Source organism: Protopterus annectens, chromosome 11.part0 (genome assembly GCF_019279795.1).
Source record: "Protopterus annectens isolate FY-2018-M chromosome 11.part0, PAN1.0, whole genome shotgun sequence".
In the NCBI taxonomy this organism is placed as follows: domain Eukaryota; kingdom Metazoa; phylum Chordata; order Ceratodontiformes; family Protopteridae; genus Protopterus; species Protopterus annectens.
The window spans coordinates 410,166,000-410,187,311 of record NC_056745.1 but is presented as its reverse complement, the minus strand read 5'-3'; the positions used below and the strand labels follow the sequence as shown (position 1 = coordinate 410,187,311).

Sequence of the window (21,312 nt, the reverse complement as noted above, 5' to 3'; positions counted from 1 at the left end):
CTTCAGCCTTCAGTAGTAAACCAGTACCAAAGTTCAGTTGCAGTTGCACAAGAAGGGAAGGAACAGGAAACAGTGGCGATACCGACACAGTCAATGTTGTGAAGTAATAGGCCAGTGAGTTCCCATATGAAAGAACAATGAATGACGCAGGAAGCAGATGAAGAGAATATGTCACAGGAAAATGTACTGAAACTTCTTATAGAATGCCCATAAGAAACAGAGAGCAAAGAACGTTTCCTCTGTTTAGAAGAAAATTATCTAAAGGAAGAGTTGCTTGATTTAATACAGATGGACAGACATATTAAGATAAATGAAATAAATAGATGACAGTACGTCAATAAGACTCAAAGTGTTAGAAGTCTGCTAAAACAAATGTATACAGTAATCAAGGCTCTTAAGAAAAAATGTGACATAACAGAAGTAAATAGGATATATTATTGTGCAGCTAACATAATAACAGATAAAGGCTTACCACAAAAATACAGAACAATAAGAGAAAGAAAGGGAAGAAATCAAATACCATCATGGAAGTACTGACCAGAGAAAACTATAAAGCAATTAAGACAAGAAGTGTCACTGTTAGAAGAGTATAGAAGAAGGAACAGATCAACAAAAATACTTAAAAAGATAGATGTGATAGAAGCAATGCATAGTTTTAGAACAGAAGCCAATCTATCGTACACTATTGCAAGTAATAAACTAAAGATATCAGCACAGGCAGAAAAGCTTAGAAGACATGCAGAAAAATATAAAAAAAGTACAAAATAAGCAATTCATTGATGAACCAAAAAACATTTATAGACAACTGGAAAACAAAGCGAAATAAAATGAAATACCACCAAAAAGAAGAGAGACATTTTGGAGAAATATCTATGAAGATCCTGTGAAAACATAATAAAGATGCTGAATAGATAGAAGTAAAAGAGAGTAAGAAGTTCAAATGTACAGGGTATGAAAAGGGGTGAAGTAACGGCCAGAAAATTTAAAACAAAATTAAGAAAAGCTCCTAAATGGAAAACCCCAGGCACAGAGGCAGTATCCAACTTCTGGCTAAAAGTGTTAACGTCTTTACATGAAGATTTTGCCCTGTGTAAGAACTACTTATATGCATGCCCCAAACAGATATCAACCTGGTTAATAAAAGGAAAAAAAACAATACTCCTCCTTAACAGTGAACCTGCAAGCTATCCTAAAAACTACAGACCATTAACTTGCCCTCCAAATGGAATTGATGCTGACGGAGAAAACTCAATCATAGCAATGAAATAAAAGGGTAAAAAAAGAAACGCATATAGAAGAAAGGATCATTTGTTGTTAAAGTCATACTGGAGAATTGTAAAAAGGGGAAGAATCTACGTATTGCATAGACAGATTACAAAAAAGCATCTGACAGCATCCCACATTCATGAATAAAGGAGTGCTTGCAGATGTACAAGATATACCCTACATCATAAAACAATGGCAACCACTTTACACCTAAGCCATGATAAAAGACAAATCATTATTCCAGGAATAAAAATTCAAAGGGGGATATTCCAGGGTGACTCTTGACAGTGTTGCTCTTTTGTCTTGCCCTTAACCCATTAAGCTGTCTACTTAACAGATTAGGTCATGGATACAATTTGGCTCACAGAAAACAACAGTGTAAATACTTCTCATTTCCTTTTTGTGGATGATTTAAAACTGTACAGTTCATCAGATATGGAACTGAAAGTACAACTGGAAGTGGTCAAAACTTTCTCAGATGATATAAGAATGCCATTTGGTCTTGATAAATGTTGAAAAGTAATATTTAAAGCAAGAAGCTGCAGCACAAAGAAAATAACAGTCTGGGACCAGAATGTGATCTAAAGGAACTTGAGAAAGAGAGAAACTGTATAAATATTTGGGAATTGATGAAGGATCAACAAAACATGGACAAATGTGAACAAAACTCAATTAGGAACATTTTATAAGACTAACATTAATACTGTAACCAGCCCTAACATTATGAACAAAGTCCAAGCTATAAATCAATTTGTTCTTCTGTTCTTACAGTTTTGGGGTGACTGGCTCCAAAAGGTACTGGATGAGTTGGGGACAGGAAAACAAGAAAAATGCTTCACACTTATCAAATAATATCAAATGATAATTCAAAATCAGTGTATTCCAAGATTATATATTCCTTTTCTGAAGAAGGCATGGGCCTCCTTGAAATTGATTGCATGTATTGATCTGCAATCAAAACATTGCATACGTATCTGCTGATCTCATCAGATTGAAACATAGTGAAAGCTTTGAAACATGAAGAGAAGTCTAAGATGATTTCCTTACTTAATTTAGCAGAAGCGTATCGGTGTCCAGTGGGAATGGAAAACAAACCAGAAGTACACAGAAATCAGGCAGCAAATGAATATGCCAAAAAAGTAAAAGAAAGAATACAAAGAGAAAATCAGGTGACAAGGCAAGAAATGTGGAAAAGGTATAAATATAGAAACTCCTGGAAGAACCTCATATCAAGCAGGATCTGATACAGGAATAGTTAAGGAGAGGTGAATTTAAACCAAAAGATGTACATGTACATGGACAGCGCAGTGGTGCAGCAGTAGTGTTGTCGCCTCACAGCAAGAGGTTCTCCGTTTTGATTCTCGGCTGCAGTGCCTTCTGTGTGAAGTCTGCATGTCCTCCATGCATTCGTGTGGTTTCCTCTGGGTGCTCTGGTTTCCTCCCATGTTTCAAAGACATGCGTCTGAAGCATTTCTCCCCAGGCCTCCCTGAAAGTTGGCTTTGTTCCGAGTCGGACTTTCCCAGTAAATAAATGTTAAATAAATAAATGTAAGGCTAATATTAGTGGCCCAGGATAGTTGACTACATACACGTTGGTTTACAAAGTACAATGAGCACATGGGAGAAACAGACAAATGCAAGTTTTGTAACACAGAACTGGAAACAGTTGCACATCTTATTGTTGGGTATGAGACACTAATGACAGAGGACCTGTACACCGAAAGGCATAATACTATGGTAAGACTGTTGGACTGTGCAAACATTACAACACTGAAGTAGCTGAGAAGCACTGGAAACATGAGCAACAAAGCATTATAGGAGAAAGATGAAGTTTATATCACATGGGATCACCCATTACCAACAGTTCAAAACATAGATGTGAGAAAACCAGATATAGTAGTGCATACAAAGACAAACGTAGCACTGATCACTGAATCTGCTACACCCAGTGATTACAGTGTCTTACTAACAGAGACAAAGTCATAAAATACCAGGATTTGCAGGTAGAGACGAGTGCAATGTGGAAGGGAAGAAGGATACCCAGACAGCTCCAGTAGTAGTAGGCACAATGGGTCTCATAAAAAAGAATTTAAAGTCTTATTTAGATATGCTACCGATACATGTAATTCCATATGAATTGCAGGAGGAGTCAATTCTGGGCACATTCTGAATGCTACGAATAGCCCTTATGGCTAACATCAAAGACTGAAATGATTCTAATTTCACAAACTTTAATCTTACTTTGACTTAGGAATGGGGTCCATTCCCATCATGGTATTAGAAACACAAAAACACAAATTCATATGAGAAACAACTAAGGAAAGGAGTACAATGTTAGGTAGAATACAGCAGCAACAGAAAGGGCAGATGCTGGGAGTAGTGGCAGATTGCAACTGAGGTGAGTAAGGTAGATCCAGAGAGACTATAGCTCCAGGAGAACCCTTGGCCATTTCCCCCAAATATTTGTCCATCTACCAAAAATGAAATATTTTTATTTCAAAACAATAATTATGCCACTGACAACTGGCATCAATTATATCCAATACCACTCACCAAGAGATGTGGCCATTGTCACCTACATGTCAACCAGATGAAAAAGAACAGATAGTGCTTCTTACCAAGTCAGACAAGCACAGAAATTGGGAATCTATAACCCAATAAGAGATTTATCTGCAGGGCCACTGCTTGGGGGAGCTGGCTACAATGTTTGGCTGCTTATATGAGTTGCAAGCCTGACAAAGTCATTCTGCTGCAAAAACACTCTGAGGATTTTAATAAGTAAAAACAAAAGAGCAGCAGTAACTTCTGCGAATCGTTGATACAAGCAGAACAGCATTTGACAAGGAGGGCTGACTGTGGCTACATTCACTTTTGAGATGTCTGCTGTATGGCTGACTCAAACAAGAAATGAGAGTGACTGAGTTATCCACCTCTGCAACTAAAAAGTATTGCAGTTCTATGTCTTTGCAGTCTGTTCAAAGCTTGATTCTACTGGAACAAGTGAGTGCATCTGGCAAGCCAGTTAGAAGTTTCACCTTTCCTTAAAAGTCATATGTTGGGCATAACAGTAAGCACTAACCACATGCTTATGCAAAGACGTTTGCAGTTGCATGTTTACTTTTATGGTTCCTTTTAGTTATTGGCTACATAGCTTGGTAACAGGATTGTTTGTGCAGTGCAAGGTGACAGCATACATGTGAATGTCAAAACAAATGAAACTAGCTTAAAAATCTAATTTATGCATAATTTTGTAGACAATGAAGAAACAGTTTAACAGACTAAGTTGTTGTGCCTTTCGGCTTATCCCGGATAGGGGTCGCCACAACGGAACTCCGGTCCGCTAATGTTTGGTAGTGGATTTTTATCTGCCGAGTTACCAGCCCTGATGCACAACCGTCAACGAAGGCACGTTTAACAGACTAAGTATTTCTTTAAAATAGTCAAACCAATGAGAAAAGGGTTCCATGTTTTGAAAACAACCAAGAGCCCAGTATACACTTGATATGCCACTTGCTGGAAGCTGATCTAGAAGTATAAACTCAGTTTTAAACACCTCTGCTTTGAAAGAACAAGGCTGCCAGAAAGAACGGTGTCAGAAACTGTAAAACAGAGAGTAAACAATTTAATATATGTACTTTGGACAGGACTAGATGACAAAGACATGCAACATCTTTCTAAAAATTAGTAAAATATTAAAAATCCACAGTCACGAAGTTGGACTTCTCCCTTTAGTGAACAAAAAAACAAAAACAAAGATTAAACGCTTTTGTCCTACTTAATAGGACTTCTTCAGAATCAAACCACTAAATCCAACAAAGCTACTTGTATATCATCAATAATTAATTAATTAATTAAAAAATCCCTTTCCTAAAGGGCTCCACACAGTACAACTGTAGACAAAGTGAAATAGTTTTTTATTTTTTTTTTAAACACTACTTGCTCAAGCCCATTAATACGTATTAACCATATGCTTAAAAAACATGAAAAAAACATATGGCTAAAAAACAGCACACCAAGAAGCTACTCATTAATAATAATCAACCTACTAATATTTTAAAGACACCCTAATGTTTAAAATAGGTTGTAGGGAAATATTTTAATTCAACCCTGGAAACTTTAAAGCATGTAACCTGAGCTGCCATTTCATTTCTTTCTTTTCCAACTTCAAATTAATGTTCCCTCCTCTAGGATTACATTTAACATAATCAAGAATACCAAACTTATAATTATTGCAAGCGGGACAAACAACTGAATGGTTATATAAAGCATTATTAATATTTTCCTTAGAAATTTGGTATTGGTGCTCATAAATTCTGTTTCAAAGACTGTTTTGTTTTGCCTATATAGTAAGCAGGGCAGCCCATGCATTTAGCAAGATATATAACTGCTTTGGAATAACAATTTCCTCTAACAAACCTAATTTTTGATTTAATTTAATTTTCTAAAAATAATCCATCTCCCTCAAAAATGCATGAGCATTGACCGCATGATCCACAAACATAACATACATACGGGTTTCCCCAACTCGACATTATCAGTTGCATTTTCAAATTCAACCTTCAAATTTGGGACTGCTTTAAAAGTAAATAATGGCTTATTCCCTACAGTATTAAATAAATATAAACAACTTTTGAGAACATTCTAATTACTATTAATAATGTTTTTAACTTCTCCAATACTACCATTATACTGAAGCACTAAGGCTTTCTCGTAATTTTCTAACTGACTTTGGCTTCTAGTTTTAACTAATCCAGTCCCAAGTAGGGGGTTGTATTTCTTGCCCCACTCTGACTCTACACAATTCTTTATTTCCTCAACAAAATAATGGGGATAACCTCTAGCAAGAAACATATTAACAACCATGTCTAGATCTTTACTAATATCTTCTTGGTGTGATATTATGCGGGCTATTCTAATACACTGTGCTTTCACAATGCTTTTTTCTGATTACTAGAAAAATCTAAGTATGAATTACTGAAGGTGGGCTTCCTAAAACAGTAGATTTAAAACCACAACTAGTGTGACTAACAAAAGTATCCAAATAATTAATGCCTACTTTGTTGTAATTACAAGTAAATCTTAAAAAATTGGAAGTCCCATTCAAATAGTATAAAAAAATATTAATTTCTTCTTCTAATTTGAAGTTACCTGGATGTTGCTAGTACAAATCATTACTGAGACAAACTGTTTTGCATAAGATTTTAGAATTCTATCCACAATTCATTGCATTGGAGAATAAATTTCGGAATCTCTTCACACTATCAATTTGTAATCTTTACTTCTACCACGTCTTATGCATCTATAAAATGTTTTCCTATTATGCTCAATATTTTCATATACATTTTCTTCAAATGTTTCCTGATCTGGTCTCAAACTATTTTTAATTTGTTTGTCCAGTTTACTTATTTCAGTTTTCCATGTTATTATTTAACTTAATGTCTATTTCTTATACTTTATATGTCTAAGCTTACTTATCTTGTTCTTATAAAAATATGACTTCCTGACCTTGCATACAAAGGTCCTGATGTTACTTTTTTTTGCATTAAAAAAAAAATTCCCTTCCAAAACATGTGTGACGATTGGGGAGAGATGGGTGAAGGCTGCCAGCCTAGTCAAATAGAATTTGATATATAATTCTGGCATTTGTAAATAAATGTAAAATACAGGCATGTTTTCTTGATAATAAATGTAAAATACAGGCATGTTTCTTGAGTGCAAAGAATACTGTGAAATGTGAAACTGCAAAATAAGTGATACATTGCACTCTATTGGCCCAGTGAAGTATGTTGTGACCCTTTCATATTAGAATTCGGCTCCAGTGCGGCTGGGTAAAGGTTTCATGCCCATTGTTTTAAGGCTAAAGTTTATGACCAGAATTTAGATGTGGAATGTGCTTTATTGCTGTAGTTTCTGTTAGAATATACATGTGAAATGTCTTCTATTGTAAGTTTCTGTGCAGATGTTAGATTGCTAAACAATGTAGTTTGAGCCTGAGAACTCAGACCAGGTGTTAAGATGATGCAATATGAATACTGGGAAAACCTAAGTGTCATAAATGATGTAATTTGCGAGGGCCTTAGAGACATGCTTGTTAGTAATGTTTAAATACTATTTCTCACAAGAGACTGGGAGCATTTTGACTTTGGACATCTAACTCAGCACTCTGCCTTGTGCTCACATGTACGTTTTAGCACTGTGATTTCTTGTAGAAATAGTTAAAGCTAGTAAAGAATAATTAGTATATTTCTTTGAAATCAGACCTGTCCTACTGTATTATTTTAAGTTTGTGTGATTTGTGAGCTCTTAGATATCTTTGTGGTGTAGTAGTTTTGTCTTGTGTTTTGATTATTTATTATTAAATATTTTTAAAACCTTCTACCTGTGGCTGGTTTGTGTAGAGATAAGCTCTAGAGTACATTGCATATTTAAAGAGGTTATTGTAATAGGCCACGCTAAAGTAAGTCTTGACTGTCAGTCATACTACTATTGGATTATAATATTGCACAGTAATAACTGGACATCCTTTTAAGGGCCTTTTAGTAGCTGATATTATTAGTTGGGTGGTGGCAGTAATTACTACCATATAGTCTGGGTAAAGGGGCACAGCTGGAGAATCTGTGTCAGCCTTTCCCAGGAGTGTCTGTGAAGTTGTATAAATACTTATTTCAAAGTGTGTGTGTGTTGTGTCAGCTACTTGGCAGGGACACAAAGCACTGGTTGGACAAAGAGGGTACTGGAGGTTTTAGCTTGCCAAGCTAGGCTGAGACCTGGACCCTATAGCTGTGCCAATGGGGAGTCTTATTGGGGACCTGGTGAGCAAAGGATCAACCAGCCCCAGACTGGCTGTGATCTCTGTATGTACTTAAGGGAAATTGTACTTTACTATGTGCATTAGTTATCCTTTCCTCTCTTCTATGAGACGACCTCCCTGCTGTTAGTGATGAAGATTGAGGCTCCTTGATTGCTGGGCCAGGGCACGGTTGTCACAACATGCCATATACCTTTTGCTGTTTCTTTAACAAATGCATCACTTTACTTTGTTTTGCATAGCGACTGCTTTGCTTCCATAAAAATTATTAATCTTCTGTGCACTGGTTTAGATTTCATTTTGAAAGAATTATCAGTAGTCTTACCTTGATAACCCCATGTCCCATGATCACTGCACATCAAAGTTGTTAGAACTTAGCATGCACTAACAATCATCTCCTTAGGAAAACAATGTCCAGCATGTTCTGTTCTCTGCTATGTTTGTTTACAATCTCCAACACTTGGTACTCCTGAACAAACACTAAATAATTTCCTTATACAGTCCTTATACAGTGAAGATATTGCCAATATCCTGGAGATCGATTTAGTCCAAAAAACACCAAATGCTCAAAAAGCAAAAGAAAGGAAATCAACACTAGGATCATTATAGCTCCATTTAATAATCCGTTCTGGTACCTCGGCAATTCGCCTTCAGTGAAACAATTTGAAATATACTAACATCCTATATAAATAGTGACATAAATTAACTCATCAGCCTTAATTGGCTGTAATTACATCTATTTAAAGTGCAAATGCATTAGTATACCCATATATATCAAATGTCAAATATAAGATATATCAATTTTTTTAAATATCAATTATTTAGTGAAACAAATTAATAATAAACTGTGTGCTGAAAAAACTATGACAAACTTTACACTAATGCATACCTTTAAATGCATGAAATGTTTAAAATACATTTATATAAACTAGCTAAGAAGACAGACTAGTTTTGGTTTTCTAATTTGGTGTCTATATTATCGTGAGTTTCAGATCGATTTAGTGCCAACTTCACTCCCCTCTCACCCCTACAGGGCCCATCTCAATACCAAAAGATTGTCAAATTCCAGTAATCACAGCCACACAGGTAGAAACTGCACTCTCCAAAGCTAAGAATACAGCATCCATGGGACCAGATGACATCCCGGGCTCTGTACTACATGAACTACAAAATGGACTAGCACCTCACCTAAGTGTCATGTTTAATCATAGCCTCACCTCAGGCTTCGTGCCCACTGAGTGGTGCACAGCTACAGTTATTCCACTTGACAAGGGGGGATCCAGCTTGGATCCCGGGAACTACCACCGCATCAGTCTGACGAGCCTGATCTGCAAGGCCATGGAACTTATAAATAAAAACACTGGCAACCTTCAAAGACTGGACCCCACCCAGTTTGGGTTCGTGATGGGAAGATCTTGTCTCCTGAACCAAATTGACTTCTTTGAATCAGTCTCCAGAGCTGTGAAAGAGGGTAAGGCGGTCCACACAGCCTATCTGGACCGCCAAGGCCTTTGACACCATCCCCCACTCTGAAATCATCGATAAACTTAATAAGCTGGGCATAAATCCCTACGTCACTCGATGGGTTGCCAACTGGTTTACTGACAGAACCCAGAATGTAAAAGTAGCTGACTCCAAATCAAGCTCCAGACAAGTGGAGTACCTTAGGGTTCAGTCCTGGGACTGCTCTTGTTTGGCATCTACTTCTCTGAAGTACAGGCCAACACTAAGGGACTCTGGCTAACAAAGTTCACAGATGACTGCAAACTGGGAACCATTATTGAATCCTCAAATGATGTGGATATTCTACAAAAGGGCCTTACAGAGACAGATGCTTGGTGCCAGAGCCATGGGATCAACCTTAATGCCAAGAAATGTATAGTTATCCCCTTTGGGAAAAACATGTACCCATAATTACTACATAGGAGGCAGTACACTAAACACCGAAAGTGTGATGAGAGACTCAGGGACACAGGTGAACAGTGGTCTCAGCTTCGAAAACCACATCACCACAACAGTCAGGAAATCCTTCTATGTGACACACCTCATCACTAAGGGCTTTTCATCCAGAAAAAAGAAGGTCATTGTCCCACTGTACTCATACCTCATTAGACCAATTATAGAGTACAACGCCATGTTTTGTATGTACCTCAAGACATCTGCAACAGCTGGAAAAGTCACAGAAATACCTCACTAAAAGAATCACAGGCATAAAGCAGATGCCCGATGCTGACCATCTAAAAAAACTCCAGCTACACTCTGTGGCATATCGTCTACTCAGAGGCGATCTTTGCTTAACATACAAGGCCATGTCAAACCTTGAGCTGTTGGACATGCTCCACTTAAAGAAATCCAAATCCCTCAGAGCCACACGCTCCAGGGATCTAAACATTGTCATCACAATGAACAAAACATGCTGTAGGGATAGGTTCCTGACCCAGAGACTCCCCATACTCTGGAATAGACTGCCCATACATGTCAAGCAGAGCACTTCATTGAACCTCTTCAAAAGGAACCTTGACGATTGGATGGGAGATAGGAAATTCACCTCGGGGATCAAGTCAGTCACTCTGCTAGACAGGGGACCAGGGAAGTAAATATTGTGGGAAGAAATATTCAGGGAATTGTTATGGCTAGGCTTGTATAGGCCCTTGGTCCGATAGCCTAGTACCAACCTATGAACCTATAAAACTAAGTATTCAAGCCTGTTTCAGTAAATTTAAGTCTACCAGTGTTTCATGCAAGAAATGTATGAATTCATCTAGGTCATCAGCATGTTTTTTGGTGATATATGCACTCCAAAAACTGCAACTGGTTTCAGGGTTATCTTTATTGCCACAGTTGTACAAATTTATAGCATTGCTGTTAACATCAAAGTTGTAATAATCACAGGTCTCACAACAGTTGTTAATCCCTATCACAACACTTCCACCTTATTTTTTAGAATGGTTGCTATAGAAAAAAGAAAACATTTATACCTTGACAAAACTGGTTCCAGATCACTGTTTTTAACCAGCTCACTCTGACTTTGCATAAAGTGTTGTGAGAGAAAGGTTTGCTCATTTTTCTTTGTACTATTCTTTGTATACTGTGGTGTATTTTCATTGAACTGTAATTCAACTGCATTATGTTTCCAATGCATATTTAAATTAAAATAAAAGCAAAAACAAAGCTGTAATTCTTGAGTCACAGAAATTGAGCAGGTCACTTAAATGTGGATCACCTGCTAACTGAGGGAGAGGCTAAGATCTAGATATTTTATTTAAGGATAAAAACATGTCAGGGCATTGCTGGAAAAGCTCACTCAGACTCTTCCAACCAATGACATCAATCTTATGTGAATACAGCAAATTTTCCAATAAAAATGTTGCATTAACAACCATCATAAATAAAACAAGTTTTGCTATGTGTGAATTTTTAAATTTCTGACCGGTAAAAATCATATCTTGTGTTAGTCAAGTACTTGATATATGTGGTGCAAAAATTTTTGCATACAGACAAATATTTCAAGCACACGCATTAATGTCCTTCTAGCTTGTCAATAAACCAAAACACTTGTTCCCATAACAAGTGTCCAGGATATCTAAACTAGTACTTGCTTTAATGTAATTTGGCAGTCTGTTACATGCATCAGCTACTCTGTCAGAGAACCAGTTAGTACACGTCTCATTCCTATAGAATCTTCTACACAGGTTGTCTGATGATTCTCTAGTACTTTATGATAACCCCAAACATTCCCAGAGGTAGTTGTCTCTAAATGCCCTGTACACCTGAATAAGATCTCCTCTTAGATATCTGTAAGAGACACTGTACAAGATCTGATATTTTAGTCTTTCACAATAACTTAAATTTTCACATCCATGGATGTCCTTGGTATATTCCCGCTGTACTCTTTCCAGTTTACTCATGCTTGTTTTCTTATAGGGTTTCCATATTGTTATTCCATACTCATGTTTGGGTCTAATGTAACCAACAAACAATGACTTCATCATTTTTGATTTACTAGACTTTATAAATGTTTTATACAGCCTATAGTTCTATAACTAGCATTAACCAATTGGTTGATATGATTAGAAAAGCTTATGGCTGAATCTACCTATATACCCAGGTCTTTAAATGATTCTACAGTTTCAATCACTGTGTGCTGTACTAAATATTCACCTTTCAGTTTATGTCTCCCAAATCTCATATGCTTAGTTTTTTATGTATTTATTAGCATATCATTCTTCTGTGCCCAAATGGTCAATTTAGTCAAGTTATTTTGCAGACATGCCTTATCTGTAGAGCATGTAATCAGTTTACCCAATTTCAAGTCGTCTGCATATAGACAGTAGAACACCTCAGATGAAAAAGGTAGGTCTGAAAGATACAATCTAAACAAGTAAGGGCCTACGACAGAGCCCTGTGGGAAACCCTGACTGTAACCAAGGATTTCACCTGTCCAGTTGCTGTAAGATACTTACCACATCCGATCTGTAAAGCCATGCAGCTATCCATCTTATCAAGAGTACATGAATACCTACTTGTTCTAATTTATTGATCAGTGTTTAGTGTATGACCCTGTCAAATGCTGAAATTAAATCTACAGAAATTACATCATAGCACAATTTTTCATTCATAGCTATTATATTGTTATACAACATTGTGTTACAGGTGGTAACAGACCTGTTTTCAACATATGCATGAAATTCTTCTCCAACAACGTGGTGCTCTAGCACAAAGACATGCAGTACTTCATTGAGCTTTCTCTGTGGTCATGCTGTTTTGCTAATGAGGCAGTTTTGGGTAGAGGCATATAGTAATCAGCCATGTCCCTTGAACCATCTGCAGCAAGGTAGCTATATGCTGAGTGACTCATGAAATCACTTAAACGTGTAAATCAGAGTGAACACTCCTATCATTTTGTGTTATAAAATACGGCCAAAAGGCTGTGTTCATTCACCATGGAAAAGGTAAGTTAGGTAAATGTAGGGCTAGGAGGTGTGCGTGTGAGTTTATGTAAGGTATGTGTGACTGTATCTACCTAGGAGGTAGCGAGGGGGTCAGGTTAGTGTGTGTGTGTGTGATGTATATGTGTGGACTGGTGTGGTTGTTATATCTCCACACAGGCTTACTATCAAAATTGCGAATGGCAAAAGAAATGTCGTTCACAACTCTAAAGTAAAACAATGAAAACAAAATGACTACCACTGTACAATGTCGAATCAGCTGATCGAAGTCAGCAGATTCAACATTTTGTCCAAAAAGATCTCATGATGCCACCATATAAGGGCTTATGTAAATGAAACTCCTATACCTCATATCACATTTTTGCACCCCCCTGCTTAATATATATTCCAACTCCAAGATCGCACTACAGTGAGGAAATGGACAAATTTCCAAACTGCACTGTACCGTGATTTTCGTACAGTACAAGTTTATGTCACCACAGTGCATATGCTGATATAAACTTTTGAGCAGGAGATGATCTGCAAGATGGAATTTCGAACATGTCAGTTTCAAATTATCCATCTACGGAGCATTTACATTCACAAAACTGATAGTAAACCCTCCACATACACCTAGACTAACAAACATAACTTACAACACTGGGTGGGGGGATTACTAGCCACCACATATAACTGCATTATGGGCACAGGGGAGCACTGGCCTCCATGGATCACTACATAAGACTTCTGCCCCAATGTCACTTAAAACAATACAGGGTTGGGAAGACAGAGGTAACACTAGACACCAGGGAGAATACTCTCATGCTGTAATGCACTTCTAACAGCAAAGGGATCAAGGGTGGGGGAACACAAGAAACTGGGGAGAATATTCTCTTGCTATAATGGCTCTTCGAACAATATGGGGGTTTGGGGGGGGTGGGGCAGCCACTAGTCACCAGGGATTATTCTAAACTCATCTGCCATAATGGCACTTAAAATAGTATGGGAATCAGGGGATGACGACTCACTAGATACCAGCACTTAAACCAGTATGGGGACAATGGTGGTGGGGGTAAACCACTAGATACCAGGGACCCAAGGATATGGCATAGGACTGTAACCTTATCTAATGGCCTATGGCCACAAAAGGAGACTGTGGACATTCAATCAATAGACGGACTGGTGAGGGGACTTTGATGTGTGTGTTTGAATGTGTACTTGTGTGTTTGAAAAATGACTGAGGGAGGAGGGATGACTGTGCTTACACCATTAGGCTGTCGCAGTTAATTACTGCAGGATGTGCTGATTTGTATGTAATGGTAGTTAACAGTGAATCACAGACATTCGAATGAGCTAATAAGGTCTGCCCTCATCATGACGAACATGTCTATGAATTGCATAAGACCACATTGCATTAACAAGCTTGTTTTATCTCTGCCTTTAATGAGACATGGTAGGGCTTTTGTGAATCCCAGGGAATCCTTTCCTTAACAGTACCAATATGCGAAACACATGCACACACTAACTCCTAATGCCAAAGCTTTCAACATCTCCAAAAAGTTTGACGTTAGAAAAAAAAGCCACATGTCTATACATAATCACAACTCACACATCACATACACAGTCAATCTGATGTTCAAAATCTCCTGCAATAGATAATCAGGAATTTCAACAAACATTGTATGCAATAAACTTGGTCTGAGGACACATATATGTATATATATATATATATATATATATATATACACACACACACATATATATATATATACATATACAGATATACATATATACATATTATATATATATATATATATATATATATATATATATATATATATATATATATATATATATATATATATATATATATATATATATATATATATACACACACACACATATATATATATATATATATATATATATATATATATATATATAAAATAAACACCGTGCACTAGAAGAATCTTAATTATATACTACGCCTAAAAGAAGTCTAAATTTATATATATATATATATATATATATATATATATATATCTCACACACACACACACACACACATATAGGTGCACAAAGCATATGCACTCTCTTAATTTAATTGTGCTTTTCCTTACTTTTGTTGTACCTTACAGCATAATAAGGATCAGCAGTTCTACTGCAGTTCCTCAGTCTTTCTTACTTACTAGTTTAATCATTACTCTAAAGTATTATCATCAGGTTAAGAAAAAGAATTAAAAAAAAAAAAAACTTTGGTTAGATGCTTGCCCCCTCCATTCCCACTTTTAATTGTTATTTAAAATAGGTTTACCCAGAGTAAAATACTGAACACAAGTGACTAGTTTAGTCTCAGCCTGGAAATTCAAAGAAATTCACAATTACATTTAGTGAGAGACAGCAAGAGTACAATAAAATACACATCCGTAGAATATATTTCAGATAAAAATATAGAGTATATACAATTCTACTGTGCATTACTTGAATAAATCAAGACAAACAATGTAGAAAATGAGGCATCTGTGCAATAATTACAGCTGTGTGTTGTCTAAATGGGAATGGCAGGGTAGTTGAGTAGACTGAAGATTGCTAGAGTTTGTACATAGCTGGAAGGAGAAGTTATGTTAAGTTATACATTGAGAAGTGTAGACTGGTGCAATAAATAGCTGGAAGGAGAAGTTATGTTAAGTTATACATTGAGAAGTGTAGACTGGTGCAATAAATAGCTGGAAGGAGAAGTTATGTTAAGTTATACATTGAGAAGTGTAGACTGGTGCAATAAATAGCTGGAAGGAGAAGTTATGTTAAGTTATACATTGAGAAGTGTAGACTGGTGCAATAGAATATGCCATGAGAGACAAGACTGTTACTAAGAGACAATGACATTTGGCTAATGACAGAAGGTGGGTCTTTAACTGAATCCTAAATTTTTGGTAAGATGAGTTGTCTTTTATTTGTAGGGGAATACACATCCATGACTTTGGACTTAGTATCGAGAATATTGTCTCCGATGTACTGTAGTGTTTTCCTTAGAAATCTGTATTTTGGAATATTGCTGCATGCATTTTTATTCTCATTGTTATGAGGTTTTTTTCCCCCTGGACATCTGTTGATAATGGGCTTTTCCTGCCCAGACAGATTATCCCGGTCAATAAAATGAATATAACTGCAGAGTTTTTCTCCTCAAGTCAAAGTGGGTTATTCTGAGTGAGTTAGAATTTCCCGGTAAACAAACACAATTATACTTAAAAGCTAGATATGCTACAAATGAATTATCAAAACTATACAGTGTGATTTTGCAAACATAAGGGCCTATTTATTGGGCAATTCACGTATGACTTTGGGTGTACATTCTTTTGACCGGCCAGTGGATGGCCGGCCGGAAAATGTACAAAAGCAGTGCAGCAGGTTCTCATAACTGTGAACCGTAAATATGCAAAACGCACAATATCCCCCCCTTTTTGAACCATGGTAGTGCTTGTTTAGGTGGTAGAGCGGTCGGAAATGTCGCATTCGGTGTTTTGTATGACATTCCAACTGTTCGTTACTTTGAAAACCGACATTCTGGTTCGGAAAATCTAACATTCGGAGATCGTTTCAGCGAGTAAATAAATGTATACCATGACTTTGTTATAGTAAACAGTAAAAGTGACTGGCTTTACAACAGAAAATGACTCACAATGGTAGACCCTTCTGTGTGTGTGTGTAAGTGTTTTTAGTGCTACTGTAGAAGAGGAGAACCTGAATGAGCCAGGAAAGTTTCCATACTACCTAATGCAGTAGCCCCCAAAACATCTTCTGAAGAACCTGCAAACATTCCTCAAAATCACTTAAGCCCCAACATATTAATTGCAAAAGAACAAAAATGTCATTAAAATATATTAACATACTTTCCTTAACAAATGTAAATAACCAACCCAAAGTAATGACAGCAATCTCCTTTTCACATACCACAGCAGATTTTGAAGTGTTTGATGCAAACAGTGTGCTATTTTTGCAGTTCATTTAACTTCTTTGATAAGCACTACCCTTCAAAAATTTTCTTGAAGCTGGAAACTCCTGACATGACATCAAGAAAGACAGCCCCCACAATGCCTCCCTATCTACACTAGTGTATAACCTATTATCCATGCTATGTATAGCAACAAGGGCATCTTGTATATTTTTAATACTAGCTGTCAGTTACTTCTCCAATCCTTGAAAAATAAACACATTTGATGAGCTACTAGTGAAACTATAATGTAAATAAGTAGCTTTTTCTCTAAAGATATATGATCTTTTGAGTACCCAGAATGCTTTGCTGGTAAATGTAAATGATTGCCCATATCTTTTGAGTACCCAGAATGCTTTGCTAGCAAATATAAATGATTGCCCATACCTAACTTGACATTTTGTGGCTGTGGTCATAAGGAAAAACTGAGCTAACAGTGAAATGAAAGCATCAAAAATGTCATAATCTTTGTTTTGTTTTCAAACCAGTTGCAGAATTAACATTAGGAGTATATCCAGAAATGAAATTAACTGTAAAACACAAATGTATTTGACATGTAACAATGTACTTTAAAGAAGTGAAAGAATACATTAAAGTGCCAACTCCATGATTATCAGGCATAGCCTCCAGCATGCCAGTTGATGAAAGAGGTGGAAGCAGAGGGATGTAGGGTTACCACCTTTTCAAATGCCCAAATAGGGACATTTTTTTGTAGAAACAGGTGCATAGGATGATACTAGGCTATTGGCCTGGAGGCCCTTATAAGCCTAGCCAAGAATTTCACCCATGTTCCCTCAAAGTCAGCACCTGCTTCCCCTTGTCCAGCAGGGATACAGGTGAGATCCCAGGGGTATAGTTTCCATTTCCCATCCAGTCATTCAGGTTCCTCTTAAAGAGGGCTTGACAGATACTCTGCTTGACATGGAGAGGGGAGTCTATTCCACATATGGGGTAGTCTTTGTGACACAAATTTATCCCATCAACAAGTTCTATTAATGTCATAGACCAGGTTAAGGCCTTGCGTGCAGGTTGCGTGAGTGGAGTTTGTCTTATGGATATGCAGCAACTCCATCAAGGCAGGGTCTAAAATGGCTTTGTATGCCAGACACAGGTCACATCTGAGCAGTCAGTAAGAGACTGAGTAGAGGGACAGGGCTTTTAGCCTATCTGTATAGGACAGGTGTTTTGAGACCCTGGATTTTCCTGGTCGGGAACCTTTGTGGTCTCTCCAACTGCTGTATGTGCTTGGCAAGGTACATGCCGAAGGGGGCACTGTACTCATTAATGGGTCTGATAAGGGAGGAGTACAGGGATGTTATGACCTCCTTGTTCCTGGATGAAATACCCTTATTTATGAGGTGGGCCATGTAGAAAGCCTCCCATACAACAGAGGTGACTTGGTGGTCAAAAGTCAGGTTGCTATCAACCTGGGTTCCCAAGTCCCTCATGACTGACTGCATGCTTAGTATGTTATTATTAGTGTGATAATTAGTGGGGATGACATTTTCCCCAAACGGGATAATGATGCATTTCTTGGCATTCAGTTTGGGGCCATGCTTCTGGCACCAGTCATTAGTTTGGGTAAGGCCCTCTTGGAGGATGTTCACATCACTAAGGGAATTTAAGACAGTGCCCAGCTTGCAGTCATCTGCAAACTTGGTCAGCCACAGACCACTGGTTTTGGCTTGCACCTCAGAAAAGTATATCCCAAACAGTACAGGTTCCAAGACCGATCTTTGGGGTACTCTGCTCATTACGGGTCTACTACTAGAAGTGGCTTCCCCTACTTTGACTGAGTGGGTTCTATCAGTGAGCCAGTTAGCTACCCATCTGGTAACACATGGGGTGATAAAAAAAAACACAATAGTCCCAAAATATCCAAAAAAACACACGACACCACACCAGGAAAAAATGCAGTATTCTTTACTGATGTCTCTGGTACTGCGGCTTACGCCTTCATGGAATACATTTTTACATCCAGCAGCATCCATTTATACAGTTCAGTTATCCAATATAATAATCAAACAATGAAATGATGATCCCATTCTTAAAGAGCCCATACTTGCTGACATGAGCTGCTAATAATTTTAAATACATGTCTATTCATTGCATACCTTTTTGTATGTAATTATTCTGTGTTAAGACCACTTACACCTTTAATTCACAAGATTTATACATATATTTTAAATTTAAAATAGACATTCCAATAACAATGTAAAAAGTGTGGCCTTCTATATTATACCATAACTTGTCCTGTTTGTCATACCCCAGCCAAATCACAATGCTGGAGGGAACACAGACACATATTTACACTAAATATAGTCGCATATAACTAACTCCCTGAGATAAAAAAATATGTGCATTCTATTGTTAACTATTAGTGCTCAAATCCAATTCCATGTTTAACCCCCTAGGATGTAATGTTCTAAAGTTAATAATACATTCTGTCTCCAACAGTGTCAAATTTCCTACCACTTGTTCTTCCCTCTGTGGTTTAGGCCTGGCCAACACACCAAAGAAAAAAGTTTCATCAGAGCCCCCATGGGCCCCAATGAAATGTTCTGCAATGGGACTATCCATCTTACCTCTTCTACTGTCCCCCAAATGCTCTATAATCCTCTTTTTGACAGCTCTTTTTGTCTGCCCTATATACCACATAGTTGGGGTGCATCCACAGCCAATGATGTATACTACTCCCCTGGTATAACAATTGTAAAAATCCCTTGCCGTATAAATCTTTCCGTTCATATTCATACCATGGAGATTTTTAATTTTCCTACATACAATACACTTTCCACATGGATAACTTCCTTTTTTACCTTGTTTGTTTTCCAATTTGCATATACACAACAGTTCTTTTAGATTATTTGATCTACTATAGGAAAATGTAACCTTATCTGAAAAGACTTTACCATACTTCTCATCACTGAGAATGATGGGCCAATATCTATTAATTAACATCCTCAGAGTGTCAGAAAAAGGGGAGACTTTATTCACATAGAATAAAACTTCCTGATCCTTACCCTTCTCAATGCGCTGCTTACTCTACCCCTGTACTCGTCATAATGTTTTCCTTTTGGTGTGCTAGCCCCAACCTCTTCCTAACCTTGTTCTCTGCTGAACTTAAAACATTTTCCAAATAACCCCTACTCCTCAACCAGTTCCTTACCTTGTCAAATTTGTGTGTCAGCTCGACTTTATTGAAAGTATTATTGTCAATGCGAAGATATTCACCATAGGGTAATGATGCTATTAAATGTGGGGCACACTATCCGCTGCCAAGAAATTATTGACCACAGTTCTCTTAACAAATGGTCTGAATGCCACTTTAAAGTGCTCTTTTATATAAAACTCCAAATCCAAATAATGTGTCACTGCCCTATTGGTATAAGTAAACTCAAGGCCAAAGTTGTTCTCCTGCAGTAGGGATATGAAGTCACCAAATTCATCCATTTCCTCTTTGCAGATGAATATCAAGACATCTATGTATGCCACCACTTTGCTTTTAAAAAACCCGTATTGTATATACAAGTTTTTTCAAAATAATCCATGCATAAAATTGCATAGACTGGGGCATATGTGGCCCCCATCGCGGTTCCTTCTAGCTGTAAGAAAAAGTTATTGCTAAACACAAAACAATTATGTGTCAAAGAAAATTCTAACATCCTAATCAAGAAATCCGTCTGTAGACCTTCCCCTAACATAGTCCTAGCTGCCTTTAGCCCCCACCTATGTTGGATATTAGTATAGAGGGATTTAATATCTATGGTAGCCAATAATACTCATACGACCACTCCATACCCCCCAATAAATCTGCCAACTCCTTTCTGTTCTTAATATGAGAAGTGACCTTACTCAAGTGCTGTTTTAAATGAAAATCCAAAAATATACCAACATTCTGCAGGTAGGCCCCTTTGCCTGAAACGATAGGTGTTCCGGGAGGGTTTTTTTAAATCCGTATGCACCTTAGATGTTACCTTAAAGATCGCATTTCTGGGATTGACTATGTGTAATCTTCTTACGTCCCCTGAATTAAAAAAAAAAACAACCTTTCCCCTCTGTAATATTTCCAATAGGTCATTATTGAATGTTGACATATAGGGTTATAAGACAATTTTTTGTATGTTATACTGTCTTCCAATAATGTATGGGCCATCCTATTGTATTGCATTTTGCTCATAACCACCCAATTCCACCCTTGTCCACTTGGGTAAAAACATAACTTCCATTGTAACATCTTAACTTTTGTAGGGTGTCCCATTCATTTTTGGTTAAATTGAATGCTCTAAACTGTTTCCTAAATACATCATATTCTTTTT

At 37.2% G+C, this 21,312-nt stretch overlaps 1 protein-coding gene across 1 annotated transcript in view; it reads right to left on the bottom strand.

Annotated features, from left to right (window-relative positions):
- Positions 1-21,312, bottom strand: part of APAF1 (apoptotic peptidase activating factor 1) — a 2,040,921-nt gene that overhangs the window by 484,703 nt on the left and 1,534,906 nt on the right. The window lies entirely within an intron of this gene.